The sequence below is a fragment of the Canis lupus genome, chromosome 26, assembly GCF_011100685.1.
Source record: "Canis lupus familiaris isolate Mischka breed German Shepherd chromosome 26, alternate assembly UU_Cfam_GSD_1.0, whole genome shotgun sequence".
Taxonomy (NCBI): domain Eukaryota; kingdom Metazoa; phylum Chordata; class Mammalia; order Carnivora; family Canidae; genus Canis; species Canis lupus.
Window position 1 is genome coordinate 34,828,587 of NC_049247.1, and position 27,297 is coordinate 34,855,883.

Consider the following 27,297-nt stretch of genomic DNA (forward strand, 5'->3'; position numbering starts at 1 on the left):
AATAGAAAGCTAAAGCTACATACAGAGATACATACATACATGTCAATTTCTAGAAATAATGAACCATTTTCACATAGAGACAAAATTTAACCAGAGTTTATTGTTGTTGCTGTTTTCCAAAGGAAATAGTGGCCTAAGCTATAAACTATTGCATCTCAGACTGAGTATAGATGTTTTGTGAAATTGGTTTCATTTTGACAGGTAGGGGTTGGCATCATCTGGAAGCTCCTTCACCAGCATATCTGGCATCTTGACTGGGATGATCCAAAAGTTGAAGTCTGCTGGCACTATTGACAAAAAGATCAACCCATTGCCTCTGTCATGGCCTTGGGCTTATTTCCATAATGCTGATAGTCACACATCCCATGTGGTATCACTGGGGAGCAAGATGGAAGCCACATTGTTTTTGTATGCTGTACCTCAGAAGTTACATGGCATGTACCTACTATCTACCATACCATAAAAATATAACAATAAATCCACTCAGATTCACGCTAAAGGAACCTGAGCCCTCTTTTCAATGGGAAGAGAGTAAAAAAATGTTGCGGCCTTTCTTTCAAACAGCTGTAGTTCACCATCTGATCACAAATGATCTCCATTCCTTCCACACAAACTATGCTCACTCGTCCAGAAACTCTTAAAAGATCTTGTCCCCTTATGACTCTAAATTCAAGTTTAAGGTCCGAGATCCCTTCACTTACATCCATCTGGGTTTAGTTGAGGTTCCTCAGGTGTGTTCTTCATACACCTTTGCATCAGAAGTTCCATCACCCATGGAATAAAGTAGACGCCCACCATCCTCAACCCAGACAGTAGAGCAGGAGTGCAAGGCCCGCGAGGTCTGCATCAGTGTGGCAGCAGGTGCACACTCATCACTGGCTGCTTGATACGCCAACTGAAATCTGGCCAGTTCCTGGGTAGAAGAGAAGTCCTAGTCTATAGGATTGTGTTCTGGGTGGTTCTTGATTCTGTTTGGATTTCACTCTCTCAGTTGGTGTATCTTTCCATAAACAATACCTTGTTTTTACAACAAAGTTGCTTTCTCGGCCTATTTCTTGCTCAGAAAAGGTATGAGGTCCAAAGTCTTCTTTTCGTTGTTCACTATCTGACCCTTTGATACAAAGGCATTTGCACCAATAAAATTATTTTAAACTTTTATAGGTTTACTGTGAATTTTATTGGAAAATCATTCTATTGGACAAGTGCCCTTGAGATGATAGTTTTCTCTCTTGGGCTCCCAGTGATGCTACCAAAGACTGTGACATTGTAAGTCTTTGAAGTCCTTACAACCCGCACAGCCTTAAAATCTCCTTAAGGCTTTTTCTTTGCCTTAAAAGCCTGGTAGATGCCACTTTAGATTTCTTTTAGGTCTTAGCAAAGGTCTCAAGTTTGTCCTGAGACCTCAGTTTTCTGTTCACCTAAGATATTTGGGGTTTGGCGAAACAGGGGATGGGAAATAGTTTGTTGTTAAAAACAGAACGTTTTTATATATATCCTTTATATAATCCTCTACATTCTACTTGAAAAATAATGTATTTGGCTTATTTCTATTCATATCTTATGGTACATCCCTAAAGGAGATTGGTTTCTCGGATTCTCCCTGGAAATCTTTTCGGGTAGATCTAACCAGCTCTTTAGATACCTTTACTAGGGATCCCTGGGTGGCGCAGCGGTTTGGCGCCTGCCTTTGGCCCAGGGCGCGATCCTGGAGACCCGGGATCGAATCCCACGTCGGGCTCCTGGTGCATGGAGCCTGCTTCTCCCTCTGCCTGTGTCTCTGCCTCTCTCTCTCTCTCTCTCTGTGACTATCATAAATAAATAAAAAAAATAAAAAAAAATATTAGATACCTTTTCTAATTTCCATGAAACTGCATGCAACAGGTGACATAAACCATCCATGAATACAGTGCAAGAAATCCTTTCTTTGACCCTCGTCCAGGCAAAATAAGCAAACCTTTTAGAAATTCAAGAGAGAGAAAGAGGGAAAGAAAGAAGAAAAAGAGGAAGGAAGGAAGGAAGGAAGGAAGGAAGGAAAGAAGGAAGGAAGGAAGGAAGGAAGGAAGGAAGGAAGGAAGGAAGGAAAGAAGGAAGGAGGGAGGGAGGAAGGGAGGAAGGAAGGAAGGAAGGAAGGAAGGAAGGAAGGAAGGAAGGAAGGAAGGAAGGAAGGAAGGAAGGAAGGAAGGAAGGAAGGAAGAAGGAAGGAAGGGCCCAGTTGAGCCCCGTTGCTCCGGGATGGCGACAGACCATCTTTACAGGGAACAGGCTCCACCGAAGGAACATTCTGTGCAGGATTATACACATTGTTTACATATAGAGTTACAAATTACTAGACTAAGAACAGTTCAGAACGATACACACTTTAAGTTTCTAGTAGATGCAGGGCAATATGGCTTTCATCTTATGGGTACCAGGGAAGTTTCTTCCATTTTCTTATCTTTTGTGCTCAGAGCACTCCTTTTTTGGTTATTTTCTTTAGTGAGGCAGACATACAGTGTGTGTTCTGAGCAGAAATTGAGCGCCTCCTTTGAGGTTATGCTGAGTCATTCCAATCTTGGTCAATGTGCCAGTGTAGCATCCCTGGGATCCTGGGGGGTGGGGGTGGGTGGGCGGTGCAGAGCCCAGGAACACTGAAAGTTGGAAGTTCTTTTATCATCCTCCAATAGCATCTCCTCAGGGAGGTTCTCCTCCCTGGTTCTTCTGACACTTTCTTCAAAGCCCTTTTTGCCTTCTGTCACCACCTGGGACCAGAGACAGTGACACACAGCACCAGGCTCAGTGCTGATGACCTAGTGCTAGTTCTAAGCAATGGACTATTTCATTCCATCCAATTTGCAAACGTACCCGCACAAGATTTTTAATCATTTTCCTTCAGTATGTCTTTGATGTTTGCAGAATCTGTTATACCCTTTATTATTCCTCACAGTGGGTATTTTGCAATTTTTTTTATACTGATCTTATTAGGGGCTTGTCAATTTTACTAGTCTTTCCAAAGAATCAGTGTATGACATCAATGGTTATATTTGTTGCAATTATATTAATTTATGTCAATTATTTCTTTATTCCAATTATTTTATTTTAATGGGCTGTTGTTTATAAATTTTTAGATGGATCCTTTTTTTCAATAAATGCATTCAAACAGTAAATTTCCCTCAAAATACCCAGGTTTCTATGCAATTGGTAATTTTGTCATTATTTTCATTATCATTCAGTTTAAAATCTAATCTAATTGTTATTCATATTTGTTCTTTAATCTCCAGCTTAAAGAAGGTGTCCAGGTTATCTAGAAGTGAATTGCTTCTGTAGAAACATATGAGATGTTTATATTTTTTTTGATGTTGTTGATATTTCCCTTAATTCTATTTTGCAAGAGAACAGACTCAGTTTACTTCCATCACTTAAAATGAGACATTTTTTTATGACCTAGGATATACATAGTTCTTAAACTGTACTATGTGCCCCCAAAAACATATTCTCTGAAGTTTTTGGGTGATGTATCATGTCAATCAGAGTATATTTGTTTGTTTCCAATTCAAAACTTTATGCTGTAGATTATTTGCCTGCTTGTTGTATCAGTTACTAAGAGAAATACATTATTTTTCATTATAGTTTTTAATATTTCTCCCAACCCTGTCAATTTCTTGCTTTATGTATCAAGACCTATTATATATGCACTCATAGAAAAATGTTGTATTTTATGAGTAGATTAATATTTTTATCAATATTAAGTGTCTCTGTGTCAAGCAATGTTTTTGCCTTAAATTATGTTTTGATATTGATGTAGCCATATTAGTTTTCCAATTTTCATGTTTTCATAATGTTATATCTACATAATTTATGCTGTCAACCCCAGTATATCATCATATTTTAGGTCCTCTTAGAATTGAGATAGGTGAGTTTTTAAAAATCCAGCTTGATAAGTCCTTTTCATTTGGAGTAGTCTACTTCTCTCTTTAGATTTAACAAAATTGGGATGCCTGGGTGTCTCAGTGGTTGAGCGTCTGCCTTCGACTCAGGGCTTGATCTCTAAGTCCCGGAATTGAGTCCCACATTGGGCTCCCTGCATGGAGCATGCTTCTCTCTCTGCCTGTGTCTCTGCCTCTCTCTGTGTGTGTGTCTCTCATGAATAAAGAAATAAAAATCTTTAAAAAACAGATTTAATAAAATTATTGATGAATTTATGCTTATAATCATTTTTACTGTTTTCTTTTTGTTTTCTTGTGTCCCCATTTTTCCTCTTCTTTATTTAAGATTAAATTATTTTTATTATTCCACTTTCCCCCTCTGTTGGCTAACCCATTATAATCTTCCTATTTCCTGGTTTATACTAAAGGTTGGTCAGTGTATTTCCTTGATACCTTCTTTGTTTCCCAGGAAAATCGTTGATTGTAGAATATCTTAACTGCTTTTGCAGACTCCCAAATTACATATTATAGATACCATGTGTATGCTTATGTATGACCCTTTAGGTATGTTTATGTGCTTAAATACATATTTTGTTGTTCTCTACAATGTGAATATATCCAATGTTACTGTTCTATAGAATCATTTATTCATTTAAACTCACTGACGTATTTACTATTTCAACTAGTTTGTATTATCTCCTGCACCAGCAATGATCTGAGATCATTTTGTTTCTGACAGAAGCATACTGCTCAATGTATTTGTAATGTCGTCCTGTTGGTGACAATGAGTTTTTTTTTTCTTTTGTCTTCAAACTTCCTTATTCAGACCTTCTTTTAATTTCAAATGTTGACAGATAATTTCAGTAACTATATGATTCTTGGCTGTTAGGTTCCCCAAGACCACCCTGTCACCTGAAGATGCTCTAGAAGGAGTCATGACCTCAGCATATGGTCTACTCCTCACTGAGATTTACCCCCATGGCCTGTGAGGATATGTACCTCCATCATAAGGGCAAAAGACAAGACCAGAGTGTAGAGGAATCCACGTACAGGCTTCCTTGGCTCTTTCTCTTCTTTGCATTCACAGAGTGCACTCTTCCCTAGCAACAAAATTGCAGCAACATGTGTGTGATTTTGTGTGCAGTGAAGATTGTAAGAGACTTGACACTCAACGTTTTGATTGGGCTGGTTCCATTGACACCTGCTGTCTAGCACATGCCAAATTCTAGACTCCCAGGAGAGCAGTTGTTCCACATAAGCCATAATGTTTTCATAAAAAGACTAGGCATGATAAACACCTTTCCAGTTAACTGATTACTGAGACGTCCTGAAAACCACATTTCAAGATGCCACCCAAGGGCAACGTTAGAAGGAGGCTTTTCTAAACATAGCACTCGCAAGTTTGGTATGTTTTCCTGCACAGTTGGTAATTACTTTTTTAAGTAATCTGCAAATATGAGTCCTATGCCTTCTGCTTACTATTGTTATTGTTTATAAGTCAGCAGGTGGTATATTATTGATGCATTTTTTTAACAATAAATTTTCTATTTAAGATTTGTCTCCAAGATTGGTCACAATGTGCTTAGATTTGGTTTCTTCTACATTTATCTTGTTTTGGTGCCTTTTTAATTTAATGTTATATGATTTTTTTAAGGGAGAACGTGCACACAGGTGCGAGGGGAGGGAGAGTGTTGCAGAGGAAGAGAGAGAGTGAAGCAGAAGCAGACTCCATGTCGAGTGTGGCCACACCCAGGGCTCCATGTCACAACCCTGAGATCGTGACTTGAGCTGAAATCAAGAATGGGAGGCCCAATCTACTGACTCACCAAGTTGCCCCCTGCTTTGGTGCTTTTTAAATGCAGTGCTTTAAATCTGTTGCTAGATATCTTCCATCATTTTTACAAAAAATTCAGGCATATCTCTCCACACATATTTTTGCTCATTTTTTATTTCTCTTTTGCCTCTAAGATTCCACTTATTTATGTTTGACATTTATGCCATATTTCATATATGGTAGCAAGCCCCAAATGGAAGCACACGGTTGCCAACAGCTCAGAAACTCACTGAAAATCCCTCACATCACTGCTGATCTCTCAAAGGTAACCACTGTCCTGACTTACGCGTTGGTTTAGTTGAATAGTTTGTTTTTCATTATCTGTTTAAAGTACTCAAATTTTTTTAACAACCACATTAACCTCCTTCAGTTTAAACCAGTATGTCAAAATAGTGATATTCACAGTAAAAATGATACTGATTTTGTCACTTATTTTTAGATGGAGAAACAGAGGCTCAATTTCTCTTCCCATATCCTGCCCCTTTTTGTTCACCTCCTTCTGGGATGAAGTCCATACCTGTGAGATAAATAAAACAGATAGCATTTGTCAGAAATGGTGCTTAACTGTTTAACTTAGTTAAGCATTGGCATGAACTACTTGAAATCTGATATCCAGGCACAGCTGATTCTAATAACCTTCTGTTAAAATCTTTTGACAGCTCCTCATGGGTCTTAGGCCAAACTTCTTATATCTTTACTCACAAGACTCATCTATGCTGCCTCAATAGTCCAGCCTCTGCTTCCATACTGAGTGTGGACTGTCTCTGTTCCCATATCCTGCAACCACATCCCCAGCTTATTAAAATAATAATTAATTATGGTCTTAGATTTTTCGTTGTAGATATGTGAATAGTTTGAATATTAATTTTTGCTATTGTTCATCTGCCAAAATATATTATTCAAAGTTTACAATTGAATTTCAGTTTTATCCCATTGCAAACTACCTTTAATTTCTATTATACTGAGAAATGAAATATATCTGAGCACTATTCATTCTCCTCTATCTATATTGATAGCTATAGTGGTAAAAGTGATGTTTGTATCATATTAAATACTTGATAAAGAACATTTTTATTATTAAAATAACTATTTCATGGAGTACCCATGTGGCTCATTTGGTTAAGTGTGTCTTGGGCTCAGGTCATGAGCTAGGTGATCCTAGGATCGAGCCACTTTTGCATGGGACTCCCTGCTCAACGGGGAGCTTGCTTCTCACTCTTCCTCTGTCCCTCTCCCTGCTCATACTCTCTCTCTCTCTCTCTCAAATAAATAAATAAAATATTTTTAAAAAATACAATATTTCATTGTTAATAAGACATATTTATGATAAAAAAGCAAATTCTATTTAATCAATTCATCAAATAAATAGCCAAGAGTAGTTTTTAAAAGATTTTAAAATTTAAATAATTTAAATGCTTTTTAATTTAGCCAATAACTTCTAAATCTATTCTTCTCTGTCATTTTCTATGATCTATCAATATCAAAATAACATAGTGGAGAAGCGCATGGAATCAATTTACAAATTATCTAGCCTACAGGAATTTGATGCTTCCATGGCTTTTTTTAACCCCAGAGTCATATGAATGGAATTACATTGCAGATCAACAGAAGCCATTCTTTGATGATATTTCAGGCAAAAGTCTTCTTCCATTCATTTTTCCTACTTAACCACACAACCTATGAGATCTTCTTGATTCCAGAACAAATAAGATGTAGAACTTAGGTTTGAATGGAAGAGCCAACCAACAACTTACAATAATCTATTGTCATTTTGCAGGAATAAGGAGAGGGATCTATGATAGCTGAAAAGTTAGAATGATACAGTCTGAGTTTCGAAATATACCTTTTTCTTTTTTTTAAAGATTTTATTTATTTATTATTGAGAGACAGAGAGAGAGAGAGAGTGAGAGAGGCAGAGACACAGGCAGAGGGAGGAGCAGGCTCCATGTAGGGAGCCCGACATGGGACTCGATCCCAGGTCTCCAGGATCACACCCTGGGCTGAAAGCAGGCGCTAAACCACTGAGCCACCCAGGCTGCCCCTGTTTTTCTTTTCTTGGTACATTTGTACCAAATTATAATAATCACACAGAGAAAACCAAACATATTCTAATGAAACTACAGATTCCGTTGATTATAGGCTAATCATGCAGATATTTAGGGTCATGTTGAGAATAAATACGCTTAAAATCACATTAGCATCCACTAGCTAGCTTAATTCAGAATTTTACAAAAAATGTAAATACTTCATAATTCCAATTCCCATTATCAACTACATTAGTTGAAATTCCATTCTGTGGAAGAAATACCTTTCTATTTGCATCCCAGAAAGAATAATTCTACATGTAGTCAAGAAATGAATATCCTTCACAAGAAGTATAAATAGCAGACCTCCTACTGGTGAATGGTTATTTTTAATTTATTATGATGCCTCACTATTAAATTAAAAAATGATGAGACTATGATTCATACTGAAAATGTATGGGAAAAAGCACCAGAGTTTTTGCCAAAATACAGCAGTCACTGTAGTCAGGAAGTACAATAATGGAAGATTTTCGTTGATGAAACAAGCTGGCAGCTCATTATGAGGAGACTCATGAACCTATTGGCATGGGAAAGCTAAAGGGAATTAGAGGTATAATGAGTCATTCCAAATTAAATTAGAATTATGTGTTTAAAACAGAGTCTTATTTTGCACAAATTAATAAACATAAATTTATGTAGATAATTTTAAAGAGTTTGTAAAAAGATATATTAACCTTAAAATGTGACATCAGATTTTCACTTGAGTGCTGTTTAGTAGAGAGAAGACTGTAGAACAAAACCAACCAAGCAAACAAATGACTTCACTTCCTGGGAGTCAGTCTTTCATTTCAATGAAAGAAATATTAAACACTGTGTGACAGTTACTTCAGTAAGCATAAGGATAGTACAAAAAGGACAAAAGGCTTAAATTCTTGTATTTTTACTGTAGTGTGTTGGGGTTGTTTGTGGGTCTCCATGAGCTAAGTATCCAGAGATCTATAATAGTACAACACCAGAGCTATGCGCTTGGTAAGGGAGAAGGTACACAGTATCTAGAGTATATGAGATGGTACCAAGAATTTCTTTAAGGCTCCTTGTTTACCTCCAAACTCTTTCTTTGGTTGTAGCTATTTTTAAGACATATTTTACCAAGATATGTGATCAATTTTATTTAATATATCTCCTCTAATATCTCCTATATTTGCCTCATCTACAAGACCGTTTTATTAATATTTTGTTTTTTTACTAAAGAGAGAGAAAGCACACAAGTGTGTGAGCAGAGGGGAAGGGTAGGAGAGGGAGAGAAAATCTCAAGTAGATTCTCTACTGAGGGTGGAGCCCTACCTGGAGCTGAATCCCCCACCCCTGAGATCATGACCTGAGCCAAAACTGTGTCGGATGCTTAACCAACTGAGCCACCCAGGTGCCCCCTCCAAAACTATTTTTGATGGAAGTGTGTTTGGCAAACCTTCTGAGGCCTTGTATGCCTGAGTGTATCATTACTATATATCATTAACTAACATGTATGATTAATATTTGAAGACCAATTTGCCTGGATATAAAATTCTAGGTCCTGAGCTTCCTATTCTCAAAATGTTGAAAATTCTATGCCAGTCTGTTTATCTACCTCTGAACTTTTCAACTGTACTTGTACCTTAAACTTCAATGACCGTTTGGCATCGTTAGGGGAGATATCCCAAGAGAACAGGTCACTGTTCTGGGGTCACAGAAACAAAAATTGGGTCACAAATACAATTTTATTCTATTGTCATTTGCATCCACTCTTATCATTGAAAAATATTAATCTTATTTCCTTGTATGTGATCTTCTTTTTTCCCTCTGTAAATAATTAGATTATGTTCTTTTCCTTAACTTGAAATTTTCATCTTTTTAAATTAGGGAGATTTCTCTTTCTTGTTTCAGTAACTGTTTCTCATTATTTATATTTACTTCTTTTTCTGAAATTATATTGTTCTAAGTTTTAGTAATTTTAATTTATTTATTTCTAACCTTTTCTTTTATATTGCCTATGATTTTGTCCCTTCTTCCAATTGGGAAATGTCCTTAATTTAAACTTCTATTTTCGAAAAGAGTTTTTAGTTAGCTATATCTATTCTTCTATTTTTCTAAATGATCCTATGTTTTTAAATTTTTTTCACTTATATATTTTTTTTTACACCTAATATCTCTGCCTGGTTAAAGATTAGCAGTATAAAGCAAGAATAAGATAACAAAGAGTACCATTTTACAACATGCTTAAAACTCTCGGATTTCCATTTACATAACTGTCAGAATTTAAAAATGGCTGTCATTTTCACAGTCATCTTTTTTTTTTTTAAGATTTTGTTTATTTATTCATGAGAGTCATAGAGAGAAATAGAGAGGCAGAGACGTAGGCAGAGGGAGAAGCAGGCTGCATGCAGGAAACCCAATGGGACTCAATCCAGAATTCCAGGATCACACCCTGAGCCAAAGGCAGATAGTCAACTGCTGAGCCACCCAGGTGTCCCTTTCACAGTTATCTTTAATAGCGACTCTACTTTGATAATCCCTACACATGATGAGAACTCATGCTGTCTCACAAGCTGGATGCCTCAGTGAACAAATAGCATCCATTCCATTACTGGGCTTAATTAATAGTATTTTTTTCTGGATGTTTGTAGAAGAGAATGTTCTTCAAGGAAAATATAAATTTAGTTTATGTATATAGTTCTAATTCTGCATAGGTAATTTATTTATTTATTTTTTTACAAAAACAACATACCATCAACTCTATGATATTCTCTTTTTGTTTTTCCAGAACTTTAACCAAACCTTTGGAAATACTATGGTATTGTACAAATGATTCTGAAACATCATGGCAATTACAGCCTCTTTAAGTTAGATAATATCTCATTCAAGTAAAATATAATTCAGCATACTTCCTAAGCCCTGAGAACATGAGGGGATTTTTAAAATGCTGCTCTGAAATGTCATCTAACAGCAATCAAGACATAGATCATATTACTCAACCATTAGAAACGACAAATACCCACCATTTGCTTCGACGTGGTGGATGGAACTAGAGGGTATTATGCTGAATGAAATTAGTCAATCGGAGAAGGACAAACATTATATGGTCTCATTCATTTGGGGAATATAAAAAATAGTGAAAGGGAATAAAGGGGAAAGGAGAAAAATGAGTGGGAAATGTCAGAGAGGGAGACAGAACATGAGAGACTCCTAACTCTGGGAAACGAACAAGGGGTGGTAGAAAGGGAGGTGGGTAGGGGGTGAGGTGACTGGGTGACGGGCACTGAGGGGGGCACTTGATGGGATGAGCACTGGGTGTTATTCTATATGTTGGCAAATTGAACACCAATAAAAATAAATTTATTAAAAAAATAAAATAAAATGAAATTAAAACCATCCATCTACCTAAAAAAAAAAAAAGACATAGATCATGCAAATAGTCATCACGTTCAATTGAAGCCTGTGATCTCCGCCTGGTGAAGGATTATGCATCTTCATATTCACACCTTAGGGACTGAGAATTCATGGGGTTGAATTGGATTAAAACAGGATGTCACCCAAAAGATAGTATCTTGTAGTGGGGAAGGAGACATAGTTATGTGCCACAAAGTGTATAAATATTAGCGTGCAAAGCTGTGGAATAAAATGGAGGGGACAAATAACAGGAGGAAGCATTTCAGGAGGTCACATGCAAGTGGGATATTTTCATCTGGGTCTAAAAAATGAATAAGGAAATGGGAGTGTGTGGGAAGACTACTCTAGTGTTAAGATGTGGTATCTATATATACTGTATATATGGTAGCTATTTCATATTATATTATACACACATTGCATATATAGTCTCATATCACAGAATAAGAATAGAATGGACACTAAGCTCCATTTCAACAAGCAGTTATATACAAAGAGGTTTAGTTTGTTAGCACTATTTCAAGTAGGTAAAAATGAACAAACGTTTGGAGATATTGTGTAGCTGATAATTATTTTTTCTTTATCCCACATAGAAATAACAAAGGCAATGACTAAGTAGAAAATGTGAAATGAATAATTGATAGTAATTATTCAAAGTATTAAAGCAAGAAGATATAATACCAAAGGGGTTTTGGAGACACCAAAGTAATCAATTATGAGCAACAAACTACCTGAATTACACTTTTTGTGTATTTTGCTCATATAGACAGGGGGATGAATATTATTAGCTGAGCCAGATAGAAGATTAGAAAGCAGATTAAAACTGAAATGACACATTAACCAACGTTAAAACAGTAAAGAGGTAGCTAAACATTAACAAAAAAAAGAAGAGAACCAGACACTATTGATACCACCAATTAGGTTTTATGTCTTCATTTTCTTAACGCCCTCTCCTTCCCTTCCTTTTATTTCTTTTCTTTCCTTCCCTTCTTCCCTTTGTCTTTGCTGATGGCAATTTTGCGTAAGAGACTTTTGGTGAGACTTCTGTATTCAGTCTCCACATTTTTTTCCCAAATGATTCAAGCTTGTAGTTAGCAAGTCAGATGGAGAGATCAATTATTCACATCTAATTTGTCAAGTGGCATGCTTTTGCTTTGCCTCTCTTTATGCGTACCATTTTTCACCTACTGAATTTGTGTTCTCAGAATGAAGCTGTTTATGAAATTAAAAGTCGGCTTCGAACACTATACTTCAGATAAACTCATATAAAAATAAGTCTAAGATTCTTTCCTAAAGCTTCTAACCAAAAAATGCTTATGCCCACCCAATTTAGCGGCATGATTATTGTCAAATAGGTGTTGTGCTGCAGGTCGAAAATTTCGCCCATGAAGACCTCACTGTCAACATCAAATAGCTGAGAGGTTTTTAGGAACATTGTGAGTAAAGTAACCAATCACCCAATTAAACAACCAAAAAATAAAATTTTTATTCCAATAAAATCCTTATCCAATGTATTAGTATTCTGGGGAAGCCCAAAAAGACATACCTAGATGTATTTGTGGTAAGTAGAAAGCTGCATTGCAATTAGGGCTGGAAGAGGAGGGAACATGTTTTATTGTTCCCATAAACACCTGTAAAACCAATTGCTGTGGGGTGACATTACTCCCTTCAGGAGGCTCGTTGAATTAGTGTTGATCTCAGGGAAAGAGGTTAAGACAGAGACGGATTGAGCCCATTTCTTGGAAGAAGCACGAATGTCAGGACCAGATAATAAAGCAGGACACATACTTGGAGACAGAGCTGTCCCACCACAGCGCCGGCCTCCTCGTGGGTTCCTGAGAGCACTGGGAGCCCCAGGAGGCACAAACACGCTGCTCAAACCATCTGAAATGCCATCAGCAATGCTGGGCACAGTGCACCTGTCTTAAGTGGTGCTGCCTCTATGGGTTTTATAAGAAAGAAATGAAGGCAGGAGATTCAAATAAAACCCCAAAGGGGGATCCCTGGGTGGCACAGTGGTTTGGCGCCTGCCTTTGGCCCAGGGCGCGATCCTGGAGACCCAGGATCGAATCCCACGTCGGGCTTCCGGTGCATGGAGCCTGCTTCTCCCTCTGCCTCTCTCTCTCTCTCTCTCTCTCTCTCTCTCTGTGACTATCATAAATAAATAAAAATTAAAAAAAAAAAACAAAAACAAAGGAAGACACTGAAAGACAATGAAAACTTGAGCATGTATGAGTGAGCCTGGGAAGAATTGACCCTCTAGATGTAAAGTGTCACACCGAAGGGCTGGGGGGGGTCCCTCATTTGAATGCAGAGGCCTTATGAGGTTGAATCTATTCTGAGTAGTGAATTGTCTGATTGCTATTTGTGGCACAAAAGCTGTTGAAAATGTAAAAATGGGAGCCATTGCAACATTTAGTAAAGACAAGAGTGCAAATCACCTTGCAGACGCTGGAGCACCTGAGTGCTCTTCACTGACTGGTGAGGTTTCAGGGTGTGGTGATCACAAGGGTGAACCAGGAATTCTAGTGGGAAACCCAGCACTGTGCCATGTTATCTGCATCAATGGATGTCTTTCCTGCACATTAAGAAATTAGAAATACAGGGATCTCTGTGTGGCTCAGCGGTTTAGTGCCTGCCTTCGGCCTAGGGAGTGATCCTGGAGCCCTGGGATCGAGTCCCACATCGGGCTCCCTGCATGGAGCCTGCTTCTCCTTCTGCCTGTGTCTCTGCCTCTCTCTCTCTTTCTCTCTCTGTGTTTCTCGTGAATAAATAAATAAAATCTTTAGAAAAAGAGAAAACAATTAGAAATAGAGCCAGATTTTTTTAAAAGTTTACCTTAAAATGTATATTTCTCCTCTTACGGAAAACATGTGTATGAAGTCATATCAATCAGTGACAGTAGGAGACTATGATTTTTTTTTTAATGCATTCTGCTTTGTCTCACTAACTGGGATGACACAGCAAGTCCATTTCTGAAGATAGACACTCTAAAAGCCTCTAGTATCCATATCAGGATATTTATTGCAGCACTAATTTTACCACCTCTTTCCTACAGAGAGAAGAAAGAAACACTATAATGGTGAATACATATCACTATACATTTGTTCAAACTCAGAACATACAATACTAAAAGGGAACCCTAATGTAAACCATGGATTGGAGTGATAAAGACGTTCCAATATAGGTTCATCAACATAACAAATGTACAAAAATTTTGATGGGCAATGATAACGGGGGTGGCTATGTGTGTGTGTGGCCGGGGTATATGGGAAATCTCTGTACCTTCCTCTCAATTTTGCTATAAACCTGAGACTGCTCTGGAAAGAGAAGGGAGAGGAGAGGAGAGGAGAGGAGAGGAGAGGAGAGGAGAGGAGAGGAGAAGAGAAGAGAAGAGAAGAGAAGAGAAGAGAAGAGAAGAGAAGAGAAGAGAAGAGAAAGAAGAGAAGGAAAAGAAAGAAGAAAGAAAGAAGAAAAGAAAGAAAGAGAAAGAAAGAAAGAAAGAAAGAAAGAAAGAAAGAAAGAAAGAAAGAAAGAAAGAAAAGGAGTAAAAGGGGAAAACACCCTGCAGCCTTAATATCCATAAGTCGGGGAAAGGCTTGGTTGAGGGTCTGTAATTTGATTCCAAAGGAAAAGAGGAAATCACAGAGGCATATTAACTCTGTGGCTGCACTTTATGAAGAAAAAGAAAGAAAAGCCATTTGTTTTCTATGTGTATTTTGTGAGCTCGGGGGAAGATGTGAAACAGATGGTCTCGGCTAACTTGGGTTGACAGGCAGAGGGATCTGCTGCACTGAATTTAAAACTTCATAGTTAATTCCAAGATTTTATTTTCTTTAAAGAACTGTTTGTCTTGTTCTTGTCAATTTGTAGGATTCGGCATTGGTTAGCGGTATTTTGTCCATCAGGATTCTTAATTTTAAGCAACGCAGGGTGACTTGGGCTGGATTAGGTGAAAAAGGAGTTTCTGTAAAATACTGGGATGTTGAGTGCGTTGGAGAGGGCTGAAGGCCCGCTCTTGAAAAAAGTACTATTTCTCTACATCATGATTTTAAAGAATTTCTACCCACAGGGAAGCATAGCTCCCAGGAGGACCAGCTGTTTTGTTTAATTTTCAAGTGTCTGGTCACAAATTTTACCTCCTGAGACTTTTAATAGGTTGTGCTTTTTAGGGTAGATGAGTTTTTCTTCCTCACAATGACCTTGCTTTCTGGAGGATCGTACCCATTCTGTAAACTTTTGAATTAGTTCTCCGGCCCAGCCCAAACCTGCTGAAGTTCAATTGAAATCCCATTGAGGAGAATTAATATCTTTATCTTCTTAAATTTTCTAGTTTATGAATTTGGCATATCCGTCCGTTGACTGAGAGGATTTTCACATTCACAAGGTATTGCGAAAACTTTCTCCACCATTACACACTTGCATATTTGGTTCAGTCAGTTCCTGGGTACTTTAAAGTTGTTGTTGCTGATGTGAACTGTAAATCTTTTCCATTTCATTTTCTGAAAGGTTTTTCCATGGTGTAGGGGAATTTCCCAAACTAACAGATTTTGCATTTTCCAATGTTACTGACACGGAAATAACAGTGTTACTGACGATGGTATAATTATACCGTTATATCTCCCTTCCAGATGGTGATCCCGTTGTCTTTCTTCTTTTCCTTATTATTTTGACCATCTCTTAAATGATATAGCGAACAAGACCATCCATAATGGGTGCCGGTATCTTGTTTTTTTATCTTAATGAAACTGTTTCTAAGGGTTGTCTCTGCTGAAAATGATGTTTACTGTAGCTTTGTATTAGCTAGTTTGTACATATCATGGACATTTTCTTAAATTCTTATTTTTGGGGGAGCCTGGGTGGCTCAGTGGTTGAGCACCACCTTCAGCCCAGGGTGTGATCCTGGAGACCCTGGATCAAGTCCCACGTCAGGCTCCGTGCATGGATCCTACTTCTCCTTCTGCCTCTCTCTATCTGTGAATAAATAAAGTCTTGAATAAATAAAGTCTTTTTTAAAAAATTCTTATTTTTCTAAAAGTTCTATAAAAAGTGAATATGAAAGTATAAGCAGAATCTTTCTTAATTCATTACACTGACTCCAAAATAAATTATGAAAATTCAGGCAGTGTCTTAGGTAATGTATTTCACTTATCATACTGTTTTACTTCTTTGGTTAAATGATTTTGTGAATTATAATAATAAATTTTCTAATGTTAAAATAGTCTTATGTTTGGTGGATAAGCAAGCCTTGGTCAATATATAGATAATAATGGGATGTATGCATAATGCATAATGTATCATGTACATAAATATATATATTTAAAATACACACTTGAAGTTGGCTAACCATGGTTTTGTTTGAGTTTTGTCCCTAATTTATAAATAAAATTAACCTGCTAATGTATCCTCCTATCTTTGTCTAGTTTGTTATCAAAGTCATACTAATCTCAAGAAATATATTACTGGAATTTCCATATTCTCAGATTTTAGCAGAATTTTTGTTCTCCACGATTTTTAAATTCTATCTTTACATGTATCTGATTGTTTTGCAAGTCAGGCCAAGAATGTCATACTCAGTAAGGAAGCTTTGTTCCTTATTTAATAGACAAGATGTAATTTTTACTTAGGATAGGGAATGAGAATCTCTTCAATAAAAGCAACATATGTTGTGGGAAAGAACAGATCTTTTGTTCTTAAATGTGATAGGAATTCTAGCTTGCCCACTTCAATGCTGCACGTCGGGAAGTGGCCAACCATACCAATTAGAAAAACACATTTCGGCATCTGAGGAGGCTGAAGAGGCATCTCCGGGTGTAGCTGTGTCTGCTCCACCACAGGCAACATGTGACTTCCTAACTTCGACGTCGCCTCGCAAAGTGCGACCTACTTTGTGGACACGTGTGAATATCAGCACAAGTTTCTGTGATGAGGGTCTTAGCCGATTGTGACGACGTAATATGTGAGTAAAGGGGCCGACCCGTGTTCAGCAGGGGAGAGGAGAGTTAGGTGGTTTATCTGCTGACATCCAATCATCTGGTGCCTGAAAAGAAGCATCTGGGAATGCATTTCAAGAAATGAAGCTAAAAATCCTGTGTTTGCTCCTGGTCACAAGTCTCCTCCTCCCCGTGTCAACACCTTGGAATCATTTGTATTCTAATTCTTTTGTCTCCTGGTAACTAAAGGGAGCTAAGATAATCAGTGCAGCTTTAGTACTTCTCCAGCCTGAAGAAGAAAAAGTTATCAAACAACAAAACTCAATTTAAATTGAGGTTAGTTAACCATGTCTGTGCTATGCTGAGTACAATGCATCTCTCTCTCCCGCCCCCTCCATCTCTGTCTCTGTGTCCCCCTCTCTCTCTCTGTCTCTGTCCCTCTTTCTCTCTGAGAAATATTTAATCTAGTGTTCAGACAGTTCTTTGGATCCAAGTTTCTGGGCTAAGATCAATGGTAGAAAAAAACTGATAAAAAATGAACAGCTGAAAGTTTTCAGCATCAGTGATTTTACTGAACAAAAAAAAAAAAAAAAAAGAATCTCAAAGGTAATGATTCTCAAACTTTTATAATGGTTCCAAACTATGTCTGATAATTTTCTGGCAAACTAAGATAATCTCAAAGGACTCCATGGGTTTAGAAAATGTCAAAGTAATGAGAATTTAAATGAGATGGCCCAGTTATTTGCAATTAAATTATACAACAGTTATAATTTTAAGACTATAAGCTCCAAAATGCTATCAAGTAGCTTTATGAATTATAGAAGATGAAAGTGGATAAAATACTACACAGGAGCCAAAACTGATTATTTCTTATCTTACTCTCTTTGTTAGACGCAGACAGCATATGCTCGTTATAATATTTAATGAGTAATGCTGAGCTGTCATAATCCCAGCTTCTATCTTTTCATAAAGCTGTTTATCTCATTCAAAATCTAAACTCCAGTTGTTCTACTGTGGGACTCAGGGCGAAAGAATCGGTCTTGTGTGTATTAATTGAAGCTTATGGTTGAGATTTAGCCTGTAGATTAAGTTTATCACACAGACACTATAAGAACAAGAGATTTTTCGCTTCCGTAGCAAACGTTAGCACATTCGGGAGGCTAACGGGATTTAAGAGGCGATGATATGATGATATTTTAGAATTTCTTTTTACTTTAACGTACGTGATTGAAGATTCAAAGATCTCCTTTCTGTTATATGGAAAATCTAAATGTACCATAAGCAGGGCATGGGAAAGAGGACGGACTTTATATTCAAAGAGTCCTAGTTTCCTTCTTCCGATTCTCTTTCTCTATCATATTTACTCGTTTTATCTAGAATTTATCAAGTATTTGTTGAACAGGCCCTGTGTGCCAGGTTCGGTATAAGTGGCACCTGAGGATCTGCGAACCATCACATAGCTGCTCGGAGTCTCAGTCTCTTCCTTTTAGCTTTTTCTTTTTTTTTTTTTTTTTTTTTAATTTATTTACGATAGTCACAGAGAGAGAGAGAGAGAGAGGCAGAGACACAGGCAGAGAGAGAAGCAGGCTCCATGCACCAGCAGCCCAATGTGGGATTCGATCCCGCGTCTCCAGGATCGCGTCCTGGGCCAAAGGCAGGCGCCAAACCACTGCACCACCCTTAGCTAAGTGCACTAAGGAATCCCCTTAGCTTTTTCTTAATTGGGATGATATCATAGTCTAGTCAGGCTACTATAGCAAATCCTATAGACTATATCCTATAGGCTATGACTTATAAGTTCAGCCACTCTCAGGATTCTGGAGGCTGGAAGTCCAAGATCAGGTGCCAGAGGAGGGCCAATTTCCTGGATCGTGACCCCAGGCTCTCACAGGAGGAAAGGATGAGGGGGCTCTTCTTGAGAGCAGCCCTGGCTCCCAATGGCTGATTTTTTTCACCTGGTATTCATTTCATTTCTTTTTTTTTTTTTTTTTAAGAATTTGTTTATTTATTTGAGAAACAGAGAGAGACACAGAGGGAGAGAGTGAGCACACATGAGCAGGACGGTAGGACAGAGGGAGAGAGAGAAGCAGACTCCCCACCTACCAGGGAGCCCGATGTGGGGCTCAGTTGCAGGACCTGGAGGTCATGACCTGAGCTACAGGCAGACGCTTCACTGACTGAGCCACCCAGGTGCTCCTGCTATTCACTTCTTAAACTATAAACTATCACTTCACTAAAACTGTTCTATTTTTTCTTGACAACGTCCTTTGTGTTAAATCTACTTGTTGCTTCCTGGCCTAATAGCTTTCTAGGGCATCTGATGCACATCCATGCACTGGGTCCTTGAGCAAACAGTCATTCAGTGTACGCTTGTTGTGGACTCTGAAACCACATCCTGGGACACACAATGGTGTGTGTGTGTGTGTGTGTGTGTGTGTGTGTGTGTTGGGTGTTACACTAGCCTGTGCAGACTTCAGAGTCTGGAGCTTCTGAAAACCTTGGGAAAACTTCTACTGTCTCTTGAGTCAAGAGAAACAGGATAAAAAATGAACAGCTGAAAGTTTCCATTTGGGGGCATTTTTTTTTAAAACAAACTTTTGTTTTTGATAAATAGTATAGATACAAAGAAGTGGAAAGATTGTTAGCACAGAGCTAGATGAAATTCCCCAGTGAATATACCAGTGTAGCCACAACCCAGAAAAGAAGGGGTATTACCACTGACTCAGAATTCCCTTGTTCAGCCTCTTGTTGCCACCACTTCTCCTACGAAGGTAACCGTTGTTATGACCTCTAACACTTGGGGGTCATTTGCGTGTTTTTAAGTTTATGTCAATAGGGCCACAGAATGTCTCATTTTTTATAATTCCAGGCAAAGGGGAGAGAAGAGTAGTGCATGTTTTCTCAGGTAACTGACATATTTTCATCTAATTTTTACACCTTTTTGTCTTAAGTCCTCCATTATGAGTTGCCTTTATGGATAATCAATGTATCTTTCATTGGAATTCCACAAGGGATTTATTCTTTCCATTTCATTTGACCTTTTCTAGATAATGCTTTCTTTTCTGCTATGTAGAAGAGCAATAAAACCTCGGGATCATGAGATAACATCCTTCCCCTTTTCTAAAGCGATGGGCTTGAGGATGGGTTCAAGAATAGCATTTTCCATACTGTTTCATTCTTTTTTTCTAATGGAACAGAGTTAGTCTTAATCAGTAACCATTTTTCTTACTTTTCTCATGTTAATCTCATTTAGATAAACTTAAGTATGCGTTTTAATAATAAATGCAGATATATTTTATTGGCAGTCCATAATGAGTTACATATTTGTCTATCAGGGCAAACTGCAAAGGCAGGGATACTGACTTCAATTTTCTCGAATAATTAAGGACTTGATTTATAACCTCGTACTATGAGATCTCTAATTAATAGGATATATAATTTTTCAAATTTGCTTTAATCTATCAAAACGATTTATGTAGTATCTCAGAAGGATTTCCATGGTATGTGGTGAAATTTAAACTTATTTTTTAAAGTTTTTTTTTTTTTTTTTTTTTTTTAAATAGATACAAGCGGAGGAGTTCTCTGACTGCAATTGGGGCTTGAGTAAACCAGAGCTCACCTGGTTTACATCACTTGTCATTTCACTCTGGGCATTGAATTCTGTCCTGACCCCCACAGAGTAGTTCGTGAACAACTCTTCTGGGTTACTGAAATGCAATGGCATTTTGGAAAGGAGCCTGCACATTTTCAGAACTTTTTTGGAAATACGTTTGTGTTGGTGATCCAGACCACCCACCAAAGCCATGGGGGCTGTCAGGGGACACCTACCTCCAGGGCAAGTCATCCATTTGCTGGTCAGCAACCAGTAGTAACCGTCCTTCAGATGGGAATTCTAAGATGACGCTAAAGGGCACTGGACCAGTACGGTCAGCACTGGTAACAGTCCTGGACCAGGTCCACACAGAGGCTGTGAAAACAGAAGATTTAAAGAAGAGATGAGGGAAACGAGGTTGCCATAGAAAGAGACAAAGAAAGAAAGCAATTGTGTGTAAAATAGAGTTCTTTTCCAGCTCCAGAAAGATTGATGGTCACTCTTGACCAAATCAAGAGCACAGGGGGTTAATTAGTGATTTTTCATCGTGCTATTTAAACCTCAAAAATTTCCTAGAGATTCTCAGATATGTAGCAATGTGTAAATTGATGGCTTGCATATCATGTAACTGGTTACAAACCTGACTTGGGTATGTAACCAATGGGGCCTGATATGTCCTGTTGGAAACTTATGCCTGGTGTCTCCTGAAACCAAGATTTCTTGCACATAACTGCTGTTTCATGATCCACAAAGTGTGTCTCGTGTGACTCAAAACCTACTAAGTCTCTCCTAGCAGGTGCTCGGCCCAGATGTGTGCCTGCCATTCCTTTGCTTTACCACATCCTTCACCTTTATTAAAGTCTCTCAAGGATGTGTTCTGTGGAGTCTGAGTCCTTCTAATTATCTGAACCCATGTAAGCATGAGATGCCACCTTGGATCACAAGAGCATCCCTCTTATCATGACCCATTCCATCACTTGTCCTTGTCACCTATTTCCAAACACCAAATTCACCTTTACATAATTTGAACAGGCTTCTATTGTTGCAACCAAATGCTTTCCTGGGGCAAAAACAATAAAAATGTGCTTTTGAGCAAGGCTACATAATATGTGTCACCCCGGAGAGATGCAGAGATTGCACAGATGAAAACTTGGATATATACTCTCTGGATTATTTTAACTTGTGTGGAAGGCTCCTGGAAGGAGAGCTCTGGAAACAAACTCAGTGCCACCCCCGCACGTCCCCCAAGGTAAAAAGAGTCATAAGTCAGAACTGAGGAGTGGGCTACAGTATCGTTGACTATGAAACTGGAGTTGGAAATGCAGCTGAAGTCCACTGGAGCCAAGATCCTTTCCCTTCTTTTCGATAAGACTCTGGCCTTGCTGACAGGAAGCATGACATGAGAAAATCAGGAGGTGTGTAAACTATCCCATTAAATGGAGGAGTGCTCTCACGCGTGTAAGATCTTCTGGAATGGTAACACATGCTTGGAGTGAGAAAAGTGAGAGCTGAGCTCTTCCCCCAGCTGGATAGGGAGAGCAAGACAATAAGAAAAATGCGGTACTGAAGGACATATTTGTGTGCTTGCATGCCTTTCGTTGTTTGGAAATGCCTACCTTATTTGCCAGCTTCCTTGCCTTGAAAGGTTGGTGAGTCCCCAAGGGAGCACGCATTTGGTTTTGTTTCAAGGTGAGATGTCCAGGGTCTGGATGGTGATGTCTGATGCCAGGCTCTGGCAGCCCAGGATAGGCCACGGTGGTCCTAACCGGGTCTCCACCGCCATCCCTACCCTCTCTCGGGGACCTGGGCACCCTGACCCCTGACCCTGCCCATCTCGAGCAGCATACCATGCTCCCTCTCCAGGGCTTTGGATAACAACGCAAGCCTTATCTGTTGAGTTTTGTGAATGCCTTCCAAATACAGCTGGGTGCTCTGTGACTTTCCTGTCAACAATTAGCCAGTCTTTATAAACCAATTCATCATAATTCATTCCTGGAAAAACCATCCAAACTACCATTAGAGTCTAGTGCCTCCTCCCAGGGAACAGGTGGATTTTCCTATCTGCAATTTTAGATAATGCCCCCAGGGTTTACGATCAATCCGATCTAGAATTGTTACAATGAACCAACTACTCAGGGGAGTCAGAAGGGGAAAAACGGTGCCAAGAACAAACAGGATTCCACTTAGCTAACTCCTTCATGAGCTCCTGGGTTACCCCTGTTCCATAAACTTCAGCATTCAGGGAGATCTAGGCTTTCTGCTCCAAAAAATATTAGAATAAATTGAAAAGGAAACACAGAGACTCACATGAGACATTTATGCCAAGGAAGGGAGGCGACAGAAACGGAGACAGTGTGTTCAGTAACAGGCCTCCATTGCTTCTGGATCAAAGGCAGCTGCCATTCACCTTGTTGCTCTTGCCTTCCTCAATGAGTGCTGTTGAACAACAAAATTCAACTGAGTAAATGTTAAAGATCTTATCGGCTTTCCTCAATGATTCATGAGTCGAGCAGCACTCCATCTAGCACATAAAAAGGAGCTCCAAGTTGCTGCACAAAATAAAAGACTTTCACAGCTGAGGGAAGTAGAGACAAGGAAATTACAAAAAAAAAAAAAAGTGACCTGTGGCCAGGTGACTTTCCTTCAGGAATGGCTGGGATCCACCAGGCCGATGACCACCCAAGTGGTCACCAGGTGACTCCTGGCTGATGGGTTAAAGATTCCATTTCTGGGAGAGGTTGACTCCATAAATTAAATCTTGGTTTAGTGACCTGGGACTTAGCATAAGTGACTCAATTTTGCTCCTGTTGTCTTGATTTTAATAATGTTTTCAGATCCTGTCTTTGAGTTTTCAGTAATTTGTTTCCGAAACAGTAGGCATAGTTTCTTTTTAAAATCGTCCTTTTGTTTATTTATTTTTTTTACTGTGGTTGTACCCTGGTACTTGAATACATAGCTGATATTTTTAACCAAATTAGAAACTTATGACAGTTGTTTCTTCAAAATCGCTTGATTTATTTTTACTTTCCTCGTCTGCTGAGCACCAAGTTTGCTATGTTCATACCTTTCTTCTTTGACCTACAGCCTGCGTGTTTTCTATTGCAGGGGCTTCCAGCTGACCAATCTCTCCCTGTAGATCTGCTCTGTAGATCATCATGTGAATTTCGATATCCGATATTGTATATTTCAGTAGAGTTTTTCTGTTTTCTTCTTTTCCCCCGGTTTTTACTTTACTTTCTAATCCTCCTCATATATTCATTCATTACATCTGTATTTTCCTATAGGCTCTTAAACATATTTTATAGTTAATTTATGCTAAGTCCAGAAAGATTTTCTGGGTTTTCTATTAAACCTGGGTCACTTTTTATCTAAGTTCATCTAAATGATTCAGAGCTATCTTAATTGTATATGGAGCACTGTGGATGATACATTGTAGAGACTGTAAAATCTATGCTCTTTCCTGAAACATGTTGTTTTTTATTAGCAGGTACTGAAATGACTCTTGGATCACCACAAAGCTGTAGAGGCTTTTGGTCTAGCTTTTCTGGACAGTGTTTAGACATATCCTTAAGCTCTTTGAGACTTCTCCCATTGATAGATGTGGCCCATGACCTCTCCTTGGAGTCTGGATAGGACTTTGACTTGCTTATATTGGGGAAGGATGTGACAGATTGATTCTGATTGACTTCTGAGGCAAGGTCAGAGAAAGAGATTGAGTGTCTCACTTGTTTTCTGGGAGACTCACCTAAGGACACGTGGGTCTGGTAGGTCAGCTTCCATCTCGTTCATTAGATCACTTGACATCTTCAGCCATTACGTGGGCAATCCAACAACCCTGAGTTCCTCTCTTCTTTTATGAAGCCCAGGACACATGGAAGGGCCACGAGTAAGTGCTCCACCCCCAAATTCCAGCTTAAGTCCAGGAAAGCTAGCAGCAACTACTAGATGTGAAGAGAGATACCCTCAAGTAATTCCAGCTCCTAGCCCCCAAGTCACCTTCACTGCCAATCTTCTCAGCTAAAAGAGTCGCACATCCTATCCCCTTTCTTATTTTGTCCATGGGTGTTTTGTTTGTTTGTGAGTTTTTTTCTTTGTTCACTTACATCTCCAGCATAGTTCTTAATTCTGGAATACGATCCTTACTACTGGGACACGGGTATCGTGGGATTTCAAAGAAAACCCAAAACATTTATCCAATGTCCCTAACTTGGTGACATTTCAACTAGAATACTTTTTTAACATTTGGATGATCTGGACACCTTGATCAGCTTTTTCTCTGTCCAGGTACTGCCTTGCTCTGACATCCTTAGCTTCTCCCTTCCTACACAGATATTCAGGACTGCCGACCCCATGATTTGAGGCACCTCCCTTTATGGCCTTTTATTTTCTTGGTTTTTCTTATGCCGAAATATTGATTTTGAACTACATTTAACATGAATACTTATGAGGTTTTTTTTATTTTAAATAAAGACATAGAAACACACACACATATATAGATAGGGATATTAGAACAACAGCACCAGTGAAATTGAAATAATATCACTAGTAACAGTTGAAGGCCTTCCTTCCTCTTTCCTTCTTACGTTTCTTCCTTCCTTCTTTTCTTTCTTTCTCTTTATCTTTTTCTTCTCCTGCTCACTTAGTTATTTACTTATTTATGTAAGCAGTTGAGCTGTCTTTGTGATATATCTTACTGTAAAAGTACAGTTAACTCATGGCTTTTTAAAATCTCTTGAAGAAAATCCTTCTCAACATGGTTAAGCCAACAACTCAATACATAGATGAAAGCATTTATTATGTTTTTATTCCAAAATGTCTAGATTTCATTCTTAAATTGTATTTATCTCTGCATTATAATTATGCAACCCATTCACATGGCATTATTTCCACAGCTCTTAATTTAACTTTTTCTATTTATTAACATACTTGCAAAAGTGTAGTTCTCCTATTCCTTTTTAAATAAGCAAGGGCATTTTATATAAACTTGTCTCTCCTTCTTTCTTTTTCCCCAAACAATATACCCTACCTATACTCTCCTTGCAGTATGTAGAAATAATATTAATTACTTTTCACACCATTGTTGGGACATACTATACTTTTTTTTTCAAGCAATTCCCTATGGAATACCAGTTTTCCTCCTGTCTTTCACTGTTGTAAATACTGTGGCAATGGATGTCCTGACTTACATAGTTTTTGTACAATTGCTAGTATATTTTTGCACATGGATTCCTGGAAATGGGGTTGCTTATATAAAGGGGAAAGACATAGGGTAATCTTTCTCAATATTGCTAAAGTCCCTGTATAAGATTTGCTCCATTTCACATTCCCACAAGAGCCATGTGTCTCAGTCACAGAAGATATTTTCCAACTTCTGTGTATTTTTGCCATAGGAGCATGAGAAATGGTAACTTGCTGTCATATTAAATCCATCACTTTTTGTGATGATTGGCCCATTGCATTCATTTTTCGAAAAACCCTCTAATCATGTTTCTGGCCCAGTTGTGTTTTGGTTTTTGGATTTAGGGGTTGGAGGTTTTTTTTTTTTTTTTTTTCCTAGTTAGAAGCCATTGTTCTGTCATATAAGTTGCCAATATTTTCTTCAGTTTTTTAATTTGTCTCTTACTCTGCTATAGTCTGTATTTTTTGCCATGGGATAAACTTTAAAGGAATTGTATACGTAAAGCATTAACATTACTGTTCCTGGAATTACAGTTATAATCAGACTATGTTTTTCTCCTATCATGTTTTTTTTTCTCCTATCATGTTATATAGATGTTCATAAATGTTTAACATTAATATTTGCATGGAGTCAGTCTCTTACATTTAAAATTCTGATTTATTTGAAATTTAAGTAGAGTCTACTGTAGAAGAATGAAATAATTTTATTTCTTTACAGATAGCAATCCAGGTATCTTAACACTGGTTTTTAAGCTTTTTTTCTCCCTGTTGTTAAGAATTTCTGGTGAGATTTTCACTTTTGTTTCCATGAAGAATTCCATCTGTTACTCAATTTTTTTTAAAGGTCCAAATGTTTACAATGTAAACAGAAATTTTCTGTCCCTAAATAGGGATTTATCTTTTAATTTTGAAATAAATGTATTGATTTTTTTCAGTCACTCCATTCTCACTCTTAGTTTCTGCTTTTCTTCCCCCCTTCCTGTAAATATTTCTACCTTCAACATAAATCACCTCCTAATACTTTTCTATCAGATTATATCTCTCCTTTAGGCTTAAACTTACATAGATCTTTCCTCAAAATCTCACTCAAGGAGGTACTGCTTTTGAGAATGTCTTTCTGAAACAAGGTTAGCAAGTCTGATTATCAGGTACTTAAAACTAGCTTCGGGCCCAGAGGATAAAAGAGGTTTTCAAACTGCTAGCATATCCATGAGTTGCTGACCCAACAAATGTTAATACTGATTAACGATAGACTGGTTTATGTGTGGCTGCTACCCATGCAATGTGGCCACATATGCTGCTGCTTCCTTTCTCATTCCAGCCACCATCTGTGGTATCACTCACTTCTTTCTTGGAGTACTAAAAGTTGACCCCGAATTAGGAGGAAATATGGCATTACTGTAAAATAATG

At 38.1% G+C, this 27,297-nt stretch overlaps 2 long non-coding RNA genes across 2 annotated transcripts; one reads left to right on the top strand and one right to left on the bottom strand.

Moving 5' to 3' along the window:
• Nucleotides 1-5,871: 5,871 nt before the first annotated feature.
• On the bottom strand, nucleotides 5,872-23,148 carry LOC111092636. Its single transcript, XR_005379513.1, has 3 exons — nucleotides 23,016-23,148; nucleotides 20,945-21,083; nucleotides 5,872-6,253 (listed from the first exon to the last, which is right to left on the bottom strand). It is a non-coding gene; the product is annotated as an uncharacterized LOC111092636 (long non-coding RNA).
• On the top strand, nucleotides 17,168-26,824 carry LOC111092635. Its single transcript, XR_005379512.1, has 2 exons — nucleotides 17,168-17,452; nucleotides 20,680-26,824. It is a non-coding gene; the product is annotated as an uncharacterized LOC111092635 (long non-coding RNA).
• The last annotated feature ends 473 nt before the right edge of the window (nucleotides 26,825-27,297 follow it).